At 42.2% G+C, this 10011-nt stretch overlaps 1 long non-coding RNA gene across 1 annotated transcript; it reads left to right on the forward strand.

Annotated features, from left to right (window-relative positions):
- Positions 1 to 765: 765 nt before the first annotated feature.
- LOC116980921 lies at positions 766 to 9697 on the forward strand. The gene is made up of 3 exons (XR_004414102.1): positions 766 to 860; positions 9317 to 9321; positions 9687 to 9697. It is a non-coding gene; the product is annotated as an uncharacterized LOC116980921 (long non-coding RNA).
- Positions 9698 to 10011: the final 314 nt, after the last annotated feature.

Genomic DNA, 10011 nt, shown 5'->3' on the forward strand with positions numbered 1-10011 from the left:
TTCTGTCACTCCCTGGGACGGTCCGCCCCTTCCTGCGCCATCACGTCTTTACTGGAGCCGACGGTGGCTGGCAGAGGTTTCCAACTGCACACAATTTTCGGATGGACCCGAAGCAGCCCAACATGTAGTAGCCCAGCCCGAAGCAGCCCAGCGTCGGAGACCCAGCCCAGCCCCGAGTCGGAGATGTCGCCGATGTCGCCAAACGGAAAGCGGAGACTCTGATCCCGATTGAGAAGAACGACCACTGGCCAGCGCCCGCTGTGAATCTCCATCACACCGCCAGCTCCAGCCCCTACCACTCTGGTCCCGCTCGCTGGCTCCTGTCCCCTCCCCCGTGATACCCCCCTCTCACCCATGGCTCTTCCCCCGTCTTTTCTCCGAGGTCACTCCACCCCCCCCCCCCCCCACACACCCCTCTCCCCCCACAACTCCCTCTGCCCACACACCCCCTCCCCCCACAGCCCCCACCGCCCTCCCGCCACAACCTCCCCGCCTACACCCCCCCTCCCCCCACAACTTCACACACCCCTCGTCCACACCTCCCCCTCACAACCGCCTCCCTCCCATCCCCCATCCCCCCCACAACCCCTTCCCACCCACACACCCTTCACGCCCACAAGCTCCCACCCACACACATCCCCCTCCCACCCTCCCCCCCCCCCCCCCCCCCCATTCCACCCCAATGTGGAGGCCCTCAGTGGATATTTTTAAGGCAGAGATAGAACATTTCTTGATTAGAACGGGTGACAAAGGTTATGGGGAGAAGGCAGGAAAATGGGATTAGGAGGCAGAGATCAGCCATGAATGAATGGTGGAGTAGAATCGATGGACTGAATGACCTCATTCTAATCCTATAGCTTGTGAATTTGTGAAGATAATGTATATTTAATACTGGATGTTTCATCTCACCTTGGCTGCAGTACCCCTCACTCACATACTGGACATAGTAGATGTGAAAGAGTAGAGTTGTGGATTCGTGCAGTAGGTAGTTCAGGTCTCAGAAGCATTCATGAGAGCAGGAAGCATCACTGCCCAGTAGACCATCCATTTTGTTCCCAGTAGTTTTTAGTAACTGCTGAAGTGGGGAATAAGAATTCAATGGAGTATTGATAACCTTGAGACTATGCACCTGGAGAATATAGAGCCATAATACAATGGTAGGTGGCAGAAGGAGTGGTCCACCTCACAAACTGCCCCCATCATATTAGCCATCACTTGTACCATCTATGGAATAACCAGATGAGACCACACCTGGAGTACTGTGTGCAGTTTTGGTCTCCTAATTTGAGGAAGGACATTCTTGCTATTGTGAGAGTGCAGATTAGGTTCACCAGGTTAATTCCCGGCATGACGGGACTGACATATGACGAAAGAATGGATCGACTGGGCTTATACAGTATTTACTGGAATTTAGAAGGATGAGAGGCTATCTTATAGAAACATATAAAATTCTTAAGGGATTGGACGGGCTAGATGCAGGAATTTATTTTCCCGATGTTTGGGGAGTCCAGAACCAGGGCTCACAAGAGGTAGGTCATTTAGGACTGAGATGAGGAAAAACATTTTTAGCCAGAGAGGTGAATCTGTGGAATTCTCTGCCACAGAAGACAGTGGAGACCAATTCACTGAATGCATTCAAGAAAGAGTTAGATATAGCTCTTAGGGCTAATGGAATCAAGCGATATGGGGAGAAAGCAAGAACAGGGTACAGATTCTGGATTATCACCCATGATCATATTTAAGAAAGAACTGCAGATGCTGGAAAAATTGAAGGCAGACAAAAATGCTGGAATAACTCAGCGGGTGAGGCAGCAACTATGGAGCGAAGGAATAAGTGACCGTGTAGCTGAGCTTCTCCAGCATTTTTGTCTACCCATGATCAAATTGAATGGCGGTGCTGGCTCGAAGGGTCGAATGGCCTACTCCTGCACCTATTTTCTATGTTTCAAAGCTGCAGTTCCCAGCCACCTCAGAAGTCAAACAACCTGAGTGCAAACAAGTCATCTTGAATCCTGAGGGACTGTTCAAGAAGAAATAACTGGCTTATCCTTATTACTTACCTCTTAATGATTTCTTGCAGTGTTCTTAATTTGCTTTCATTAGATTTTATTGGCTGTGAAATATGTTGGCACATCGAAAAGCAATTTAAGCATTTTATAAATTCAAGCTCTTTCTGTCACGACTGTTTAATTTGTACTCGCATTGCACTGTCTTATTTGTCCTGCAAACAACTTCTCGAGGAATGTGTTCCAAATATATTTTTCTGTACCTTCTTCAAAAGTAAACTATTCTGAAATGCATAGTTTAACCAGAACAAGTGCCATGCACAGTGAAAGATCCCCAAATGCCAAGCACAAGAAAACAATTGTGGCATGAAAGGTGTGTTTAATGAGGTAGACATTGCAAGAAATAGGCTACAGGCATGATGGTTGATGAAATTATTGTTTTCCTTCCAATTCCCTAAGTAGATTTAGAACACTTAATCTTAATATTTGCATACACGTATGTTGGCAGTGAATAAATCCGAGTGATGTAGCGCATTTTACACCAGCGAGACGAAACGTAGACTAGGTGACTGTATCACCAAACACTTGCGCTCAGTCCGCCAAGGCTTGCTGAATCAGCCAGTTTAGTTTATATTTAGTTTAGGGATACAGCGTGGAAACAGGCCATTCAGCCCATCGAGTCCGTGCCGACCAGCGATTCTCGTAAACTGGCACCATGCTACACACTAGGGACAATTTACAATTTTTACCAAAGCCAATTAACCAACAAACCTGTACGTCTTTGGAGTGTGGGAGGAAACTGGAGCACCCGGGGAAAACCCACGTGGTCATGGGCAAAACATACAAACTCTGTACAGACAGCACCCACAATCAGGATCGAACCCGGGTCTCTGGCGTTGTAAGGCAGGAACTCCAGCTATGCGCCACCGTGCTGCCTTTGTTAACCATTTTAACTCCTCTACCCATACCGGCCTTTCTGTCCTGGACCTCCTCCACCACCAGAGTGATGCCACCCACAAACTGGAGGAACAGCACCTCATATTATGCTTGGACAGCTTCTAACCTAACGGTGTGAACATTGAACCTGCTTTGAAAATAACCCTCCCCACATTTTTTTTCTCTTCTTTTTCCCCCCCACCCTCCCTTTCCTGTGGCCACCCACTCCCTCCCCTCACCCAATGTACACCAGTTTCTCATACACTCACCCTTCTTCCCCTTCCCCTCTCCTGCATTCCCTTTTACCTATGTCCCTCCCTCTAGCCTTACATTTTCCTCCTCTTCCCTTTTCATCTTTGTTCTCTTTTCTTTGTCTCCTTTAGCCCCTCTTGTCTCCATTTTATCTCTAGCTTTTGTCCATCCATCTGCCAATCACCACACCGGATCAACAAACTCATCGGGAAGGCTGGCTCCATCCTGGGGATGGAGTTGGATTCATGGGAGGTGGTCTTGGAGGGGAGGATGCTCCTCAAACTGCGGAGCATCCTGGACAATACAGCTCATGACTGTTCGCAGATCAATTTCCCTCCTGGGATAAATAAAGTTATATCATATCATATCGTATCTACCTATCACTTGCCAGGGTTTGCCTTGCCCCACATCTTTTCCAGCTTTCTCTCTCCTACTACAATCAGTCTGAAGAAGGTTTCTGACCTGAAGCGCCACCTATCCATACCCGCCAGTGATGCTGTCTGATCTACTGAGTTACTCCAGCACTATGTGTCTACGTAAAATTCTAGCATCTGCAATTCCTTGTTTCTATGTGAATAATTCATGGCTTAGCATGGGCAAAGGAAAGGTTTAAGTTTGAGAATGAAGACAGTTATTGATGGATGTTAAATTAAAGACACTGAACCACAAAGGCAATATTACCTTGCTAATCTTGTCAATGATTCTATAATCACATTCTGTTCAATGTCAAATTCATTGAGCCGTATCGAACAAAAATAAACCTTTCAGCCCACCTCGTCCACACTAACTGTGATGCCTATTACACTAATCCCATTTACTTACATTAGATCTATATCCCTCCACTCCTTTCTTATTTGCCCACATACCTTTTAAACATTGTCATTGTTACTGCTTCTACCCGCTTCTTGTTCCAGATAACCACCATATTTTTTGGAAGAACTTGCCCATAGATCACCTCTAAATATTTCCCCTCTCACTAGTTCCTATGCCCTAGGGCTAGACTTCCCTCTGTACTGGAAAACAGACTCTCGACTAGCTACTCTATCAATGCCCCCTCACTCTTATAAACCTCAGCCTGCGATACTTCAGTGAGAACCCAATTTGTCCAATCTATTCTTGTGATGAAAGCTTTCCATTCCAGGAACTTCTTGCTCAACCTCTACTGTCTTCTTACCACATCCTTCCTGTAGTGTGTTGACCAGAATGGCACACAGTCTTCCAATTGTACCCTAATCAACATGTTGCACAGCTGCAAAGTGGCGATCCAACTCGCATTCTCTTTTTTTTTTAAATATTCTATTTTATTAGAAGTAAGTACAATCATATGGCACCAAAGTGCCTAATATATATTTTCATAATACATTTTATATACAGCTTCTTAATTTTTTTGTTATATTAAAGAAAGATTAGAATAAGAAAAAGAAATGAGTAAAGGATAGAAAGGCGTGAGATATATAGTGTGTGAAGAAAAAGAAAAAAGACGAATGAGTGAAGAAAGTTGGGTAAAAGAAAATAGAAAAAAGAGAATAAGACATTAAAAAAAAAAAGGTAAGGAGATCATTGTTTATAATCTTGACCAACCCTCGTCCAGTCCTGAAACAGTTAGTTTTTACAATTGTGTTGCACCATATGATTCCAAAAAGACGACAAATGGAGACCAACTCGTTATGAATTGGTCTGATTTATCCATTAGGAGCAATCGCATTTCCTCAAGATGTGTGGTGTCCAACATACTTGCAATCCACATTTTAAGCGTTGGTATTGATGTATTTTTCCAAAATTTAAGTATTCATTTTTTTGCTATTATTAAACCATAGTTAAAAAATAAATTTTGAGATGTGTTCAATTTCTTCCCATCTTCCATTACGCCAAATATAATCATTTCAGTATTAGGTTCCATTCTTATCTTGAATAATTTTGTAAATATTTCGAAAATATCACTCCAAAATCTATAAAGTTTTATGCAGGAAACTAAGGAGTGTGTTATAGTTGCGTTTTGGGATAGACATTAATCACAAATGGGGGATATACCAACTCGCATTCTCAATGCTATGACCTATAAAAGCAAGCATACCAAATCCTTTCTTCCTGTGTCACCATTTTGAAGGAACCATGAACGCACCATCAGATCTCTTTGTACATCAACTGTGCTGGAGGGTGGGTGCTGGAGGTTGGACAGGCCCATTCCATCTGCCAAAGTTCTCCCAGCTGATCTATATCCCTCTATCCTTAGGCAGCCTTCATTGCTATAATCGACTGCACCAAGTTTCTTGTAGCAGCAAAATTACAAATTCACCACCTACATTCCCATGCAAATCATGCAGACATATTACAAACAGCCAATGTCCCAGCATTGATCCCTGTGGATAACTTTTGGTTCCAGACCTCCAGTCATATAAGCATCTCTCCACCACTACCTTGTGCTTCCCATCACCAGGACAATTTTGGATCAAATTTGCCAACACACCTCGGATCCCTTGTGCTTTAGCTTTTGAGACAGCTACCATGCAGAACCTTGTTAAAAGCATTGCTAAAGTCCACTGTTCTACCTTCATCAGTTTTATTAATATACCTCCTCAAAAACTCAGGTTTAAGATAACACATCCCTGCACGAAACCATACCGACTCCCTCAAAGCAGCCCTTGACTTACCAATTCCTGGCCCTTAGAATCTTAACCAATAATTTCTCTCCAACTAATACATGGCTCACTGGCCTGTAGTTACATGGTTCATTGTGAATAATGGAACCACGTTTGCCATCCTCCAATCCTTTGTTTGGTACGTCATTGGAAGTATTAATGAAGCTACAACTCTTGCTGCTGTCAGAGACCAATACTGGAAATCCCCCAAAATAAATCACAGTAATGAGTTTGAAACCCGCAGTTGTGACACAAAGTAGAATGTGTATGTACATGCAGGGGTTAGGCAATACTGTCCATTCCTATATCACATCTTGAGCTAGAATGGAGTTCCCTTGTATAAATATCTTCTTGCAACTAATAGCTAATTGGTTAAGTACAATTCATTTCATCATCGTTTTTAACACACGTTGGGTCTGCTCCCCCAACGCACCTGTTCCCTACCCGTAGCCCCAATTGCACTTGCCCTGTGTGTTGCAATAGCAATTTGCCCTCCCCCTCCTGTGAGGTGAAAAGTTCAGTGTTCCTGTGTCGCAACATTGGATCGAAGTGTGTTGGAAGCTGGCAGGAATGCTATTAACAGTAAAAATCTTGTTGGCATTTTTAAAGCTTTAATTGTGAATAACGTGAAATATAGAATGAAATCTTCAGTGAAGCTGATCACTGCTAGCCGAGCCATTGTGACATCATCAGTTGAAGCTGGTCGTTATGGTTAAATTCAAAGTCTTTTGATGTTTTTAAACTTCTTACTTACTTTTAATCAGTAGTAAGTCAAAAAATAAAGCATAAGATGTTCAGTGAAGGTGTTCACGGCCTCGAGGGGAAAAATGTCAATCAGAATATGTAAAACTGTAATCATTACCGCGTAATTTTTGAGAAGATGTAAAGACAACCACATATACACACACATATACACACGTACAAGATCAGACTTTTAATAAGTATATGATAGTATTTGTTTATCAAAGGTTGAACAAGTTAGGGCTTTATTCTTTGGAGCGCAGAAGGTTAAGGGGGGACTTGATAGAGGTTTTTAAAATGATGAGAGGGATAGACAGAGTTGACGTGGAAAAGCTTTTCCCACTGAGAGTAGGGAAGATTCAAACAAGGGGACATGACTTGAGAATTAAGGGACTGAAGTTTAGGGGTAACATGAGGGGGAACTTCTTTACTCAGAGAGTGGTAGCTGTGTGGAATGAGCTTCCAGTGAAGGTGGAGGCAGGTTCGTTTTTATCATTTAAAAATAAATTGGATAGTTATATGGAATGGAAAGGAATGGAGGGTTATGGTCTGAGCGCAGGTATATGGGACTAGGGGAGATTATGTGTTCGGCACGGACTAGAAGGGTCGAGATGGCCTGTTTCCGTGCTGTAAATTGTTATATGGTTATTATATGGTTATATGGTTTATCAAGAAAATGTATTATACCTTGTCTGAAAAAGGGTCTCGACCCAAAATGTCACACATTTCTCTCCAGAGATGCTGCCTGTCCTTCTGAGTAACTCCAGCATTTTGTGTCTATCTTTATTATATCAAACCACCTACATTTGGGAAAAGTGGGACTTCACACAAAAGTAAATGTTGTCCTTTCCTCGTAAGCAGTCTTGTAAAGGTGGGACTCATGACCCTTGGAAGGCTAAATGGAATTTTGCAACAGAGATTAGGACACAATGCAACTTGTCTCAGATTTGTCCTTATCCATTTTGGTGGGTTTATGGTAAGAATGAGTGAGACAATTTGGTTTCAAACTTTCTCATTTATCGAGTGAACGGTCATGCATTACAAGGTGAAAACTGCACATTTGGAGTCATTGGCTGAATCTTCATTTACAGAATTTGCTCAGAGAGTTGCCTCTGGAAAATTAACAAGAAAAACGTTGCAAACCTTGCATACTGGAAACTCTACTGATGTTTATGTTCCTACATTGTGCGGTGTATTAGCTGAGTGATTAAACAGAAATTAGGCATGCCATTCACTACCTGTCAGTTATTACAACTGATGTTCATGACCTACGTAATATTTGTGCAATACACTTCCAAAACTGGGTATGTCAGCCAAACTCTCAATTAGACTTAAACACCCATTGTAACGCATGGTCGCTCCCCTTTGTAATCTAAATCAAAAAAAACCCCACATTTCATCGACCAATTATTTCCTTTAAATTCTGATTAACTACTGTGCATCTTCATATTCAATTCAAATTGAAAAAAGAATATCAAATACCATCTCCCCCCCCCCCCCCCCCCCCCCCCCAAAAAAATGTGATTGGTTCTTTATATGTACAAATGTGAATGCCTTATAATCCTGGTAAGAAAACATTTGTCCTGTATTTTCACATTTAAACAACTCGTGTTATATGTTCACAGCATAACATCATTCATCTTTGACCTGCTGTTTGATGGAAATGTATCCTCTCCTCTACACACGTGGCCTGATGTCTTGCCTTCCTTCTGACATTAACCAAGAATCATCTCTTCATCCAACCTACGGGGTAGAACAAAAATGCTGGAGTAACTCAACGGGTGAGGCAGCATCTATGGAGAGAAGGAATTGGCGACGTTTCAGGTCGTGACCCTTCTTCAGACCCTTTTTCCTCCATTCCAATGCACCTCACCCCACACCTTTCCCTCACTATTGTCAGTCTCCCACTAAAAAAAAGTAAATAATCAAAATCATCGTGAATGAGATAATGATGAATGATTCTCTATGGATTGATAAATCTGAATGTAACTCAGACCATCACCATGTGGAATATCTACCGTGATGCTCTGGAAGATACCCAGGTTTTAGTTACATCAGGAAATGGACATATGATAGAACTTTTAGCAGTCAGACAAAATTACCAGGACACCCACAGCGTTACTGTACTAGGCAGTGTATCTAGAATGGAACAGGACATAAAACCATAACATGTTTGTTCCCGTAGGGCACTTCTTTGTCTTTTACATCTCAGTATTTCAACAATCAGCTGTTATTTAACTGAATGGCAGAAGAGACTCAAGGAGCTGAACTACCTGCTCCATTTGTTGGGTTCCAACCGCAGTTACACATCCAGTGAAAGTCAACTATATTCAAAGCCACTGAATGCAGTTTTCACAGATGGACAGACACAATTATAGACTGCAATGTGCAAAGCACCACTGAGCACAAATTGCATATAAATAAATGCAAAATTTAACCTGCAGTGGAAATTAATTTCAAACTAAAAATTGAATTGAATCATATAGTCTGTCCTTACACACCTGTAAAAACAAAAATGCACAAGCCCAGATAATGAAAAGGGAATTGCCTGTCAGGAAACAAATCCATGCATTGCTTTTTCTGTACCAATAAATAATGAACTACCTTAAAATCAAAAGTGGTAATGAAACTCATGTACTCATTGAAGCATAAAAGATAAGGATAAGTTAAGCAGTGTCAAATGTAAAGCTAATGCTTATAAAATGAGGCACAAATATAATACCAAAAAAGAAAAATGCAAAGGTAATGTAATTTAAAATGTTCAGATGCATTTGCAATGCTCTATGATTCAATATAACACCGGAACTAATACCGTTGCAACACTAGATGTAAATCTTGCATTGGTATGCAAAATTGCTCTACATCGCTCCTTGCATAAGGCAATCTCACTTCAGGGAGCTGTCGAAAAAATGAATCTCTCATTGAAGACATCAACCATCTCACGCAGCAATCCATCAGTGTTAAATCCTATAACTATCTGATATTGTCCTTTGCTAACGGCACAATGCAAATGATGCCATTGAGCAGGAATCCGAGCCAATCTGACAAGATGTAGTTATATTTTTATTCATCATCTATAATTACTTCTGAATATAAACCTTTGGGACTGGAGACATCAAAAACAGCTTGAGTTAATACAGCAGCTTCGTTGCACTGACGTGCCAAAGCTACTTTAAGGAAAGATGATCAAATAAGTGGTGGCACAGTCGCATGGCTGGTAGAAGAGCTGACTCGTGGTTCGAGAGACCTGGGTTCATTCCTGGCCACCGGTGCTATCTGTGTGGAGTTGCACACCCTCTCCGTGACTTCATTCCTCTGGGGGTCCTGGCTTCCTACCGCATCTTATAGACAGGTGATTAATTGACCATTGTTAATTGTCCTAAGTGTGCAGGTAATTTTCGGGAATGTGGGGAGAATTGTTGGCAATAAAATAGGTT

This window comes from Amblyraja radiata, chromosome 14 (genome assembly GCF_010909765.2).
Source record: "Amblyraja radiata isolate CabotCenter1 chromosome 14, sAmbRad1.1.pri, whole genome shotgun sequence".
Lineage (NCBI taxonomy): Eukaryota > Metazoa > Chordata > Chondrichthyes > Rajiformes > Rajidae > Amblyraja > Amblyraja radiata.